This window comes from Pteropus vampyrus, unplaced genomic scaffold, assembly GCF_000151845.1.
Source record: "Pteropus vampyrus isolate Shadow unplaced genomic scaffold, Pvam_2.0 Scaffold31, whole genome shotgun sequence".
NCBI lineage: Eukaryota > Metazoa > Chordata > Mammalia > Chiroptera > Pteropodidae > Pteropus > Pteropus vampyrus.
This window is the reverse complement of record NW_011888812.1, coordinates 6041627-6052384: the sequence shown is the minus strand read 5'-3', so window position 1 is coordinate 6052384 and position 10758 is coordinate 6041627.

Sequence of the window (10758 nt, the reverse complement as noted above, 5' to 3'; positions counted from 1 at the left end):
GTTTCAATACATCTTTCAATGCAACAGAAGCAGCAGTTAATTGTGTTTAAATTATCCAGCCCCCAACTCTACTTGTTCTTGATTTTCAAAAATGTATTCCAATCTGCAACTGAATAGGTTTTAATAACCACTTGCTCATTTTGGAATTAAAAGGACAATGTTTATTGAGCAGTTTTTGTCCAGTGTTGTTTAATATAGAAACAGAAATTTAGAATGGGCTGCTAGCCTTTAATTAATCAAGAAGATAAAAATAAAATTCTGAAAAAATTGTGCTCTTTTATACTACAAACTTCCTTGAATATAGCCAATGGTCAGCATGCTTACTTTTGTTTTAATTAAAACATCAGTGGAACACTTTAGAAGTTGAGAAGTAAGGAACTTTATTGATATGAGGAAGGGTCAAGATAGAAAGGCTTTAGAGAAGAGTTGAGGGTGAATTAGTCCTGGAAGAATTATTGGGTTCCAGAAAGGTTGAAACTATGTGGACTTGCTCTGTAGGTTCAGGAGAAATGTTCTGCAAGCTAAGGTTGGGGGTGGGGAAACGAATAATGAGATTATTTAAGGTGGAACCAAAGGCGTTTATTGGACATCAGAAGAATATGTCTTGTTTGCTCATTTAATGGACAGCTCTAAAACAGGAATATCAGTTAAAATATACTTGAAATTCAGAAGTCACCTATGTGCTCTAACACGAGTGGAAATATTTTGTTTCAATAAGATTCAAAGTGACTATGGTTCTCTAATTAGAGTAAAGTACAAGCACCTCAAAATTTGTTATCTGATTTGTTTTTAGATAATAATTGACGCTTATTTCCCTTAGGTACAATATTATAAATTGGGACATTGCCTCGAACATTATTTCATACTATAAAAACACCAAAATCCATCACAATACTTGAACATTAAATATGCAATTTTATTAATATTTATTATTTAATCAAAAAATAAAACAGTATTCAAGCATCACTGGCAATATTTCTTTTGGAAGGGTTTATTTATTTACTTATTTTTCTGGGCTGGACTAGCAAAACTTTTGAAAACATAAGACTATGCATGTTTATTGAACATTGTTTTCTGGATAACCTATCTGTAGGAAGAGAAGGTGTTTCTTGCTATAAATATATTTGATTTGTATCCAAAATCAATCTCATTTTTCTTGAAAATTTTCTTATTTTAGTATGTATGTATAGCTCATAAAATATTAGAACAGTACATTTTGCTGAATGGGGGAAAGTTTTCGATGTCTGCTTATTGTTTTTCTTTAATCACTCCTTGTTCTTCTATTGCAATAAAAACAGTTGAATTACAGCTCACCCCTCAGTTATCAGGTAACTTGATGCAGAGATGTTGTGGTTGTATGCACATGGGTATATGCATTTGGTTCATCAATGGAGTCACAAGTTAAATTGTGGACCCCAAAAAAGATAGACCCAAGTTCTAATCCCTGGTATCTGTGAATATGATCTTATTAGGCAAAGGACCTTTACAGATATAATTAAGGATCTTGTGACAAGTTTATTCTGGATTAAGTGGGTGGGCCCTTAATTTAATTACAAGTATAATAAGAAGAAGGAAAATACACAGAGAAAAAGGCCATGTGAAGATAGACACAGAGATTAGAATTGTGCTGCCCCAAATCAAGGAACGCTTAGAGCCACCAGAAGCTGGGAGAAGCAAGGAAGGGTCCTCTCATAATACCTTCGGGGGAAGTATGAGCCTGCTGACACTCTGATTTGAATTTCTGGTCTCTAGAATTGGGAGAGAATACATTCCTCTTATTTTAAGCCAGCAAATTTGTGGTAATTTGTTATGGCAGCCTAGAAAACGAATACGAATGGAAAGAAGCTTCTTATTGATAATGAAATAAGCCGTATATAAGTTTTTGAGCCAAGCTTTTAAGTGGGGGTCATTTCTAATTAATCCCAGGAAGAGACTAGAATGCAGAGCACAAAAACTGGGGTGGGGCGGGGAAGGGGCAGGGAGGAAGGGAAAATACCTGTGAATACTATATCTAAATTTGGTATATTCAGTGCCTCCACATGTCTAATGATTTAATAACATAATAGACTTCATCTGAACTAAAGTATTCTATGAAAGTAAAAGTATACAGATATGTAATAGAACCCCTTAATATTTAAAGCAGTGTTATCATTCATAGAAATCAGAGTGGTTGCCTCTGCATTAGGGAAGATTTGATTTCTAAAGAACAAAAGGGGACTTTCAGGCATTTATCTCAGATAAAAGAAAAAAGTCTATTAGTATACTTATATTTTATGGGTTTTTTTTGTTGTTGTTGTTCCATTCTGTATATGGTGCCTCTTTGTAAGCCAGATAATTGAGAATTCATGCTATTTTTAATATAGGATGTTTTTAGGAAAAGTGCTTAATAAATGAAAATGTCATTAATTCAGGCTAATAGGAATGAAAGAAGGCATGATACTTGACCTCATGGAATTTACTCTATTCTAGGGAAAGATAGTAATAATCAAATAACTATGATCGGGGGAAGGGTCATGAAGGAAAAACCCCAGGTTCTGGGAGAGTTCAGAATCTCATCCAGAAAATGGACATAAGGAATGATGTCCTTTTACCCTTCTTAACTCAAATGAGTTTCTGATGACCAGATGCAATCCATGGTGTGCTTGATAGCCTGCCTCTCATTTTTGAGCTATTTTTGTTTTTTACATTCAAAAGCATTTACTACATATATTCTTTAATTTATTTTTTATTTTTCCAAAGAGCTACGCCATTGGAAGTGCACCAAAGGGAGCTGTCAGTCTTTTTCTCTGGTATTTGTGCTAATTCTTTAGTAACAACTTTACCTGACCTATTACTATCTTTCACACCTAGCCTGCCTCCAATTTCTGCAAGACAACAAAGCATCTGCACACACAAGTAAAGCTGCTTCTTTCACCTCTTTTACAAACCATTTTTCTGTCTACCTTGTCATTTATTTCTTCTCCCTAAAAGTGCTCCTTCTGAAACATCTGAATGAAAACTCAGTGATTAATGGCGAGAGAGACACAATCAAAGCTTCAGGTTATACTGGCTTGCTTTTATTTTTTCTGGAATCATTGGCCATAATGAATTAAGTGCACCACATTTAAACTCACAACAATTCTAGAATTGAAGTAAGTATAGATTCCATCCAAAAATACTAGCTAGCATTTACTGAGTGCACACTATACCTATATGAGGCAGTACTCTCTTTAAAAACTTCTATAAATGTTTTTAGTCTCCACAACAATGCAATCAACCACGTCTTACTGTCGTCTTTACTTTTTTAAGGAGAAAAGTGAGACTTATAGACTGGAAATAACTTTTCCTGGGCTTCATTAGTAATAAGTAGCAGAGTAAGATTTGGTCCCGAGTCTCTGAGTTTGTTTGGATAAAGGCTCTGAAGACAGAAATACTATATAGCCCACGGCTTCCTCATCAAAGTTAACTGTCTCTTTATAAATCAATTAGTTCAATTGAGACATTTAAACAAAAAGGCCCCTGACCAAGATTAGTACAGAGTTGAAACTAGAATCCAAATCTGACTTTCAGTTGAGGTCTTCTTACTTACGGCTAAAGTCTTAGAGATTTAGAGTAGTTCTCATGCTCCATGTATTCTCTTGTGAATCATTTTCTCAATTTGTACAAAAATGCCACAAAAAAATGGACAACTAAATAGTATCGGATTTAGCTTATGAATTCCTCTATGCTGATGTTTTAATCAAGAATAGGGCTATTTCTTTGTATAGTATCTTTGTAAAAGCAATGTTTAAAAAAAAAATCAGAATCCCTGTTTTGCATCTAGTATTTTATCTGCATAAGGTTGAAAAAACCAGTCAAACCTTTTGCCTTCAATTTTCCTTTTCTGAAAAAACAATGAGCAAAAACTCCTTTATAGGATTATTATGAGAATTAAGTAGGAAAATGGAGCGTATAAAGAGTGGTAGTTACATTTAAGAGATCTTTCCCTTCTAAATGGCTTCTATTTAACAAATATTTACGTTAAATATTTAGACACTGTTTTATGATGTTCTTGAGCTAACCTCATATATTTAGTCTTCCATCAGAATTTTTTTAGCCTAAATTTTAGGCTTTTTCTCAGTTCAAAGCCATTTGTTTGAATTTCACCAAGATTGGAGACCAGCAGTTTACCTTTTTGGGAATATTGCTCAATAAATAAATGTCCTGCATTGTTAAACATCCTCTGATGCTGTCTGTTTAATTCTGAGTTACATATTTTGCACTCAAAGTTTTTGGAGGGAAGAGAGCTGAGGATACTCTAGTAAAAGCACCTAAATGGGTACCACTCCAGGTACAAAATGTACTTGTGTAACTCAAACTGTTAGGAGCATGTGTTCTTTAAAAAATAAACTTGCATGTGATTTTTTATTTGCTATGGTGGGAGGATGGATAGAAAGTGCTTTAACAGACCTTTGGGTCATGGCAGCATTTTACAGTCTCAATCCCTAAAGTCTTTGATATTGAACTAAGCACAAGTTGCTGAAGAAAGAATTCTGGTTAGGCAGCAAGAAACTGCTTTCTACCGTTTAGTTCCTAGAGTCTAAGAGAATCTGGTGCATTGATGCGAAAAGTTGCAAAACAATCTTTGCATTTCATTTAGCCTCTTTTCTGTTATAGATATGAAATGGATGTCTTTGGGAATAGAGATTATATGCCTAGTACCTATCTCAAAGGGAAAGAATTTATTAAATAATGATCTGTGCTTTCTTGTGAATTTTTCTAATCTCGTGATTTATTCAAGAGCATGGCCATTTCTTATGTAGAATCTTAGTAAAAATAAAGACTTATAAAAGCCCAAATAAAAATTTGTGTTCTGCTTTTAATATTTTATCTGTCTAGGGTTGAATAATATCAGTGAAGTCAAGACAAATTAAGTGATTTCTATTCCTTTCCTGTGTTTGATAACTTTGCGAATTAAATATTTACATAAAAAAGATAGATACCTTTGCCATTTTAAAACATTATGCTTCATTTCAAAGATGCTAATCTACTAGAATTTTGATACCAGCCACAATTTATTCAACATTTGCTATGTGTCACACACTCCTTTAATTGTTTTATTTGTATACTATGTGATTTTATTCTAAGTAATAAGCTTTGGAGGGGATATTGCTGTCTTAATTTTATAGATGAAAAAACTGAGTCTGAACAATCTGCTATTAAACAATGTGCCTGAGGCCATTAGCTAGTTTTTTGTTGTTGTTGTTTTTTGTTTGTTTGTTTGTTGTGTTTTTTTCTTTAGGAGAGTTGGAATTCAAATCAAGATCTATCTTATTATATAAATTTTACTTGTTTGTTTTTCTTCTTTTGTATTTGGAGTGCTCAGTACAATGCCATACTCTTAGATGGCGCTCAATTAAATTTCATTTGCCTGTAAGATATAATTTTAATATTGAATGAGACTTGCTTCTAATATTCTATATTCTTCCTTTCACACAATGTATACCCATTTTCTTTCTCCTTTTTGTGACTTAATTTCTTTTATTCTATATCTCTGCACCTCTACATATCATGTAGCTATCGAATTGGATTGATATAAAGATTAAACAAAATGATGTTTATTAAAGCCTCTAACCCTATGTTGAGGCCCAACATAAAGGTTATGGTAAATAAATGCTAGAAACCTTCTTCTTTCTCTCTTTGGGCTGCATCCAAGCCCTTCTTAGGCAGCCCTAAGTCTCTGAAGAACTAAATCAATCATGGTAATGCCAAAGGAAAGGAGACATGAGAATGAATGCTTAGAATAATTTCTGCCTCCCTTAAATAGGACATTAACATTTTTTTCTCCACTATTAATGGTTTCTTTGCTTCTGTTATCTGCACAAGAAGAATGAATGAAAACTGAAAGATAGAAAACGAGTCCAGAAATTCCCAAGCAATGCCAAACACTCACCCTTGCTTGTTGATTCATTGGCAAAATGATGAATCTTTTTTCTACTATATTTAGCATTTGGTGGTAGCTCCTGGCCTCACCAGGAATGAATACTTTTTTCTTCATTGAATATACTGGAGGAGGTTGTTTTGGGGAAAAGATTTTGCAAACACACCTATTTGAAACCATTTGTATGACTTGGAAAACCTGTGCAAGAAAATAATAACATTTTAATTTTGCTAAGTTGATACACATTTCAATATACTGAAAGATCACTTTATTCAAATAAAGAAAGCTACAATTCACAAAGAAGAATCTTTTAGAGTAATTCTTTTAAAACTGATTATTTTCCCTTTTTTCTATTAATTTAAAGTTTTATGTTTTGGGTTTGCTTCTGGAAGTGCTATATCTAAACTATATCATCATGTTTGCATGAGGCACAGATGTCTCAGCGGCAAAGCCCTGTGGGATGCCAGGTAGGAAAATATAGCCACTCAGGTATGAGAAATAGGCTAAATTTACTCCCTAAATAAATGGATGTAAATTTCTTCTTGGTATGCCTGGTCATTCATTTCTGCTGTTAGGAGTGTCTACAATGAGTCAAATACAGTGTGAGACTGCAAATATGAATGCCATGCTTCATCTCTACCAGCGCTCATGATTTAGTGAGCGAGACATATTCATGCAACAGTAAATAAAATACAATACAAAAAAAAAAAGTTCAGAGAGGATAAACAAAGTTCATTGGGGAAAGAGAAGAGAGAGATCTAGGGGAAGCTTCGTTTCCTAGTTTATTCCTTTATTTGTTAATCAAAAACTTACCGAAGACCTATTATGAGTCAAAGACTATTGTCTCTGGATGAAGTGGGGAATACACAATAGGTACCCAATAGATACTTGTTGAATACATGAGTTAATAAACAAACAATTATATACTGAATCACTGTCCTTTTGAATCTTGCTTCTGTGGGGGAATCACACAATAAATTAGAATAAACATATAAAACAATTTCAGGCAGAGATAAGTGCTATAATGAAAAATAAAGCTCAGTAAGAAATTAGAGAATAAAAATTGGGGTGAAGTAGCATGTTTACATCTTAACACAGTTTCATGGAGTCTTAAACTTTCCACTTAGATTTGAAATTTAAGTAGAATCTTGGCAGATAAATAATTTCATTTATATGTGGAATCTAAGGAACAAAAAGAACAAACTAATCAAAAACAAACTCACAAATATAGTGGAAAATTTGGTGACAGACAGGGGCGGGGGGTTGGGGGGCTGGGAGAATGGGGTGAAGGATTAAAGAAGTACAAATTAGTAGTTAATAGATGGGCACAAGGATGGGGAACACGGCACAGGGAATGCAGTTTGCATTAATATGATGGCTAAGTGCAGGGCCAGGGGAGGCAGGGAGCAATTGGGGAAATCATTATGTGAACAATATGGATGTCTAACCAATGTACTGTATACTTGAAACTAATTTAAATAAATAAATTTATTTTAAAGAAATCTTGGCAGATAAAAGGACAAATTTCTCTCTTCTCAGTTCTACTTGGGTGCCCTCTGCACTTCTACCGCTCTAGGATTTTAAGTGTAATGGTCTGCCTTTACCAATGAGAGGGAGTCCATTAGGGGAGAAACTATGTCTGGCTTATCTCTATAGTCCAAGCACTATGCTTAATATGTATTAGGTTCTAATAAATGTTTGTAGAATCAATCAGTTTGTATATAAGTAATGGGATTAAAGAAATAGAAATAAGGAGGTGGCTGAGGGTGAATTTGGAGATTTTAAATAGATTGATGTGATTGGATTGTGATTCTGGGCGGTTGATTATTTATTGTATTGAAGATGAGCTACATCGGGGCCAGAGAGAAGACTGACGGCCTGAAAGTCAGACTGAAGGGTTTGGATTTAAGTGGAAAGTCATTGGATACGATCCTTGAAGGAAGAAACTTTTAGTTTTATAATTGTACTCAGTGAGTACCAGAACATCTAACAGCTGTTAGGCACTGACAGATCAAGTGCTGAATCAGTTATTCAGGCATCAGTGTTATAGGATTTGCCAATTGTTTGAAAATGGGGAGTTTAAGAGAAGCAAAAGTCTAAAATAGCTCAAACTTCCAACCTGGAAGAACTGAGAGAATGATAAAGCATTAACTGGGATAGAGAACACAGGTGGAGGCCAGTGATTGTTAGGGAAGATGTTACGAAAGAACCTGACATTAGGATTTCAAAGTTTTAAACCTCTGTGCAAAGCCAGCAAACTGTAAATGTAATACAGAGGCATTTCTGCTGTGCTAACAGAATGAGGAAAGCCCTAGGAGTTTGGAGAACTGGCCAAGATTCCTAGAGGCCTCCTTTTAATTTTTATTTCCCTCATCCCCCATACGGTAACCTCCTAGTCCCACTTGTAAGCTCTGTGTCTTTACTCATTAAATAATTTGTTAATAAAAATCTGAAAAGAGTAAATATCAGATGAAGGGAGGAAGAGGGGTGGTCAAGTGTGAAATGTTCTAGAAAATACCCTGAGATAATTGTAGTTGGAATGTAGAAGTGGGGGTGTCCAATTAAATAATAATGAACTTTTTCCCAGAAATATTTTTCTCTTGCTTATTGTCCTAGATTGACAAATGAAATTAACAGATCTAATTAGCATTTTCAGCCAACTGCTTGATGCCAACCAAGGAAAAGCAGATAAATGTCGATCCTGTAAAAAAAAATCAGGCTGCAGAATCCAACATGTAAATAGCAACCTTTTATTTCTCATGCTATGAAGGGCAGCTTTAATGTGCCCGAAAAAGCATTGTCAAATAAAAGGCCTTTTAGTTCACTTGCTTGAATGCCACTAATAGAGAAGGTAAGGGTCTTAAAAAGAGTCAGCTAGTATACAGACTTTTAGAGAGAAGGGGGCTTTTTGAAATTTTCCATATCCATGACTTTCAGTTAGCACATCTGTTATTGCTGGTTGTGGATGGCTAGTATTGAAACTTTTGAGCCAGGTGAAATTATCTGAATAATAATTCTTAGAATATGCAAACATATAAAACAGACTATGTCATTCTTAAAGCTTTATTATATATTATTTAATGATTTTGCTGATGTTCTAGTTCGTTCTAGAATAAAGCAATGTAAAATTGAGTATATTATATGCTTAAGGGAGAAAAAAAAATCTAGGCTTTTAAGGATTCTGCTCAAAAAATTTATTTTGACCATATCTTTAAGAAGCAGTAGAAGTGATGCTTGGAACTATCAATTATAAAGTACTCAGAGAAAACATTTTTCTTTTAATAGAAGCATTCTCATTTCCTTAGCTTGGCCTTTTTCCTACTAAAATGGCGTATCTTAATTTGCAGTTCTTGGTAATAGTTTGTTCTTTCAAATATGGTTTGAATAAGATATCTACATTGTTTCACTAAACAAACCTAAGTTTACTTTCAATTTTCTTTCTCCTGAATCCATAAACTTTTATAAGAGAAACTCTCGCTTTGTTGAAATCAAATATAGTTTCATAAATTGTCCCTGTGGAAATAGCACTGTAACTCTCAGCGTTCAAACTGAAGTTCATATTTTCTTCTTTCCTTTTGAAGTCGCATTGCTGTCAGTCCTTCCATCCTACACTCCCTCTCTCCCCAATAAAAACACACACGCACAAATCTAGTTACTTTATGAGTAAGAAATAAGGAAACTCATTTTCTCAATTTTATTTCTCCTTTATATTTAACAAAAGGGAGGAGAATCTTAGAGTTTCATTCTCTGGAATTTATCCAGAAAATGGAACAAACTTTTAAGAATACTCTTTATGACATTTGTAATGGTACACCGATACTCTAAAATATCTCTAGTCTGAGTGTTCTATATAATTAAATGCTCATCTGCATGATTTTGCCAATGGGCCAGCATTTTGCTCCACCTGACTCTGGTAGGAGTTGACTGGTTGATCTAACAGCAAAGAAGCTGAGACCTAGACTCACTCATGTTTCACAGCCTCCCTGATTTATTTCCTACAATTTATAGGCATGATGTGAGGCTCATCAGAAGAACTTAACTTTCAACTGCTAAGCTGCAAGTCATTCAGCTGCTAAGAAGTATTAGAAGAATTAAGATTTCCTCTTATTGGGTTTGATCAAATATTCTTAGGGTCATTGCTAAATACGTAGCACTTGGCAAACCCTAAGTTGCTAACAGAACTCTAGATTAAAGAACAAACCACCATCAGGCATCGGAAGAATTGACAAAAGTTAAAATTATTATTTTTATAAGAAAGGCTAATTTTAATCCTTGTGGGTTAAAATGACCAACGAAACATGATTTCTAGTAGAGTTTTGATAAAAGTGCTATGCATTTTTTGTACTGGAAAATGTCATAAGCAAAAAAAAAAAAAAAGAATTTAGTATATTTTATATTTCTAGTCTGAAATATAAAAACACTCCAAGCTGTATTAGAGATGAAACTCTTAGGAGTTTATATGCTTGTGGCCGTTGCGTTTCCTGCACAATGTGTTGGTTTGGTCAGCTAATATCATACAACTTAGAGAAGCAAAGGTGAGCAGCCTAGACATTGACAGAATGCCTTGCAAATTGCAAGTTTGGCTTTTGTCATTCTGGTAGCTGGACATTTATGGAGCAAGTCATTTCAAAAAGAACCTCTTAATGCTGAAGTACTATATTATATAAGTTTGCAGTACTGGGAAGAAATGATCTCATAACAGAAATGCTTCATTCAGAGCCTGAATCTGAAATGGATAAAATCCAATTATTTTCAGATTTTCTTTTTTTTTTTCCTTCAGCTCAGGATTTCAATACAGTGATTTTCAATAGACTTAGGTTGGATCCTGGGCTTATTTCTTTAGTTAGTACAGTGCCAAG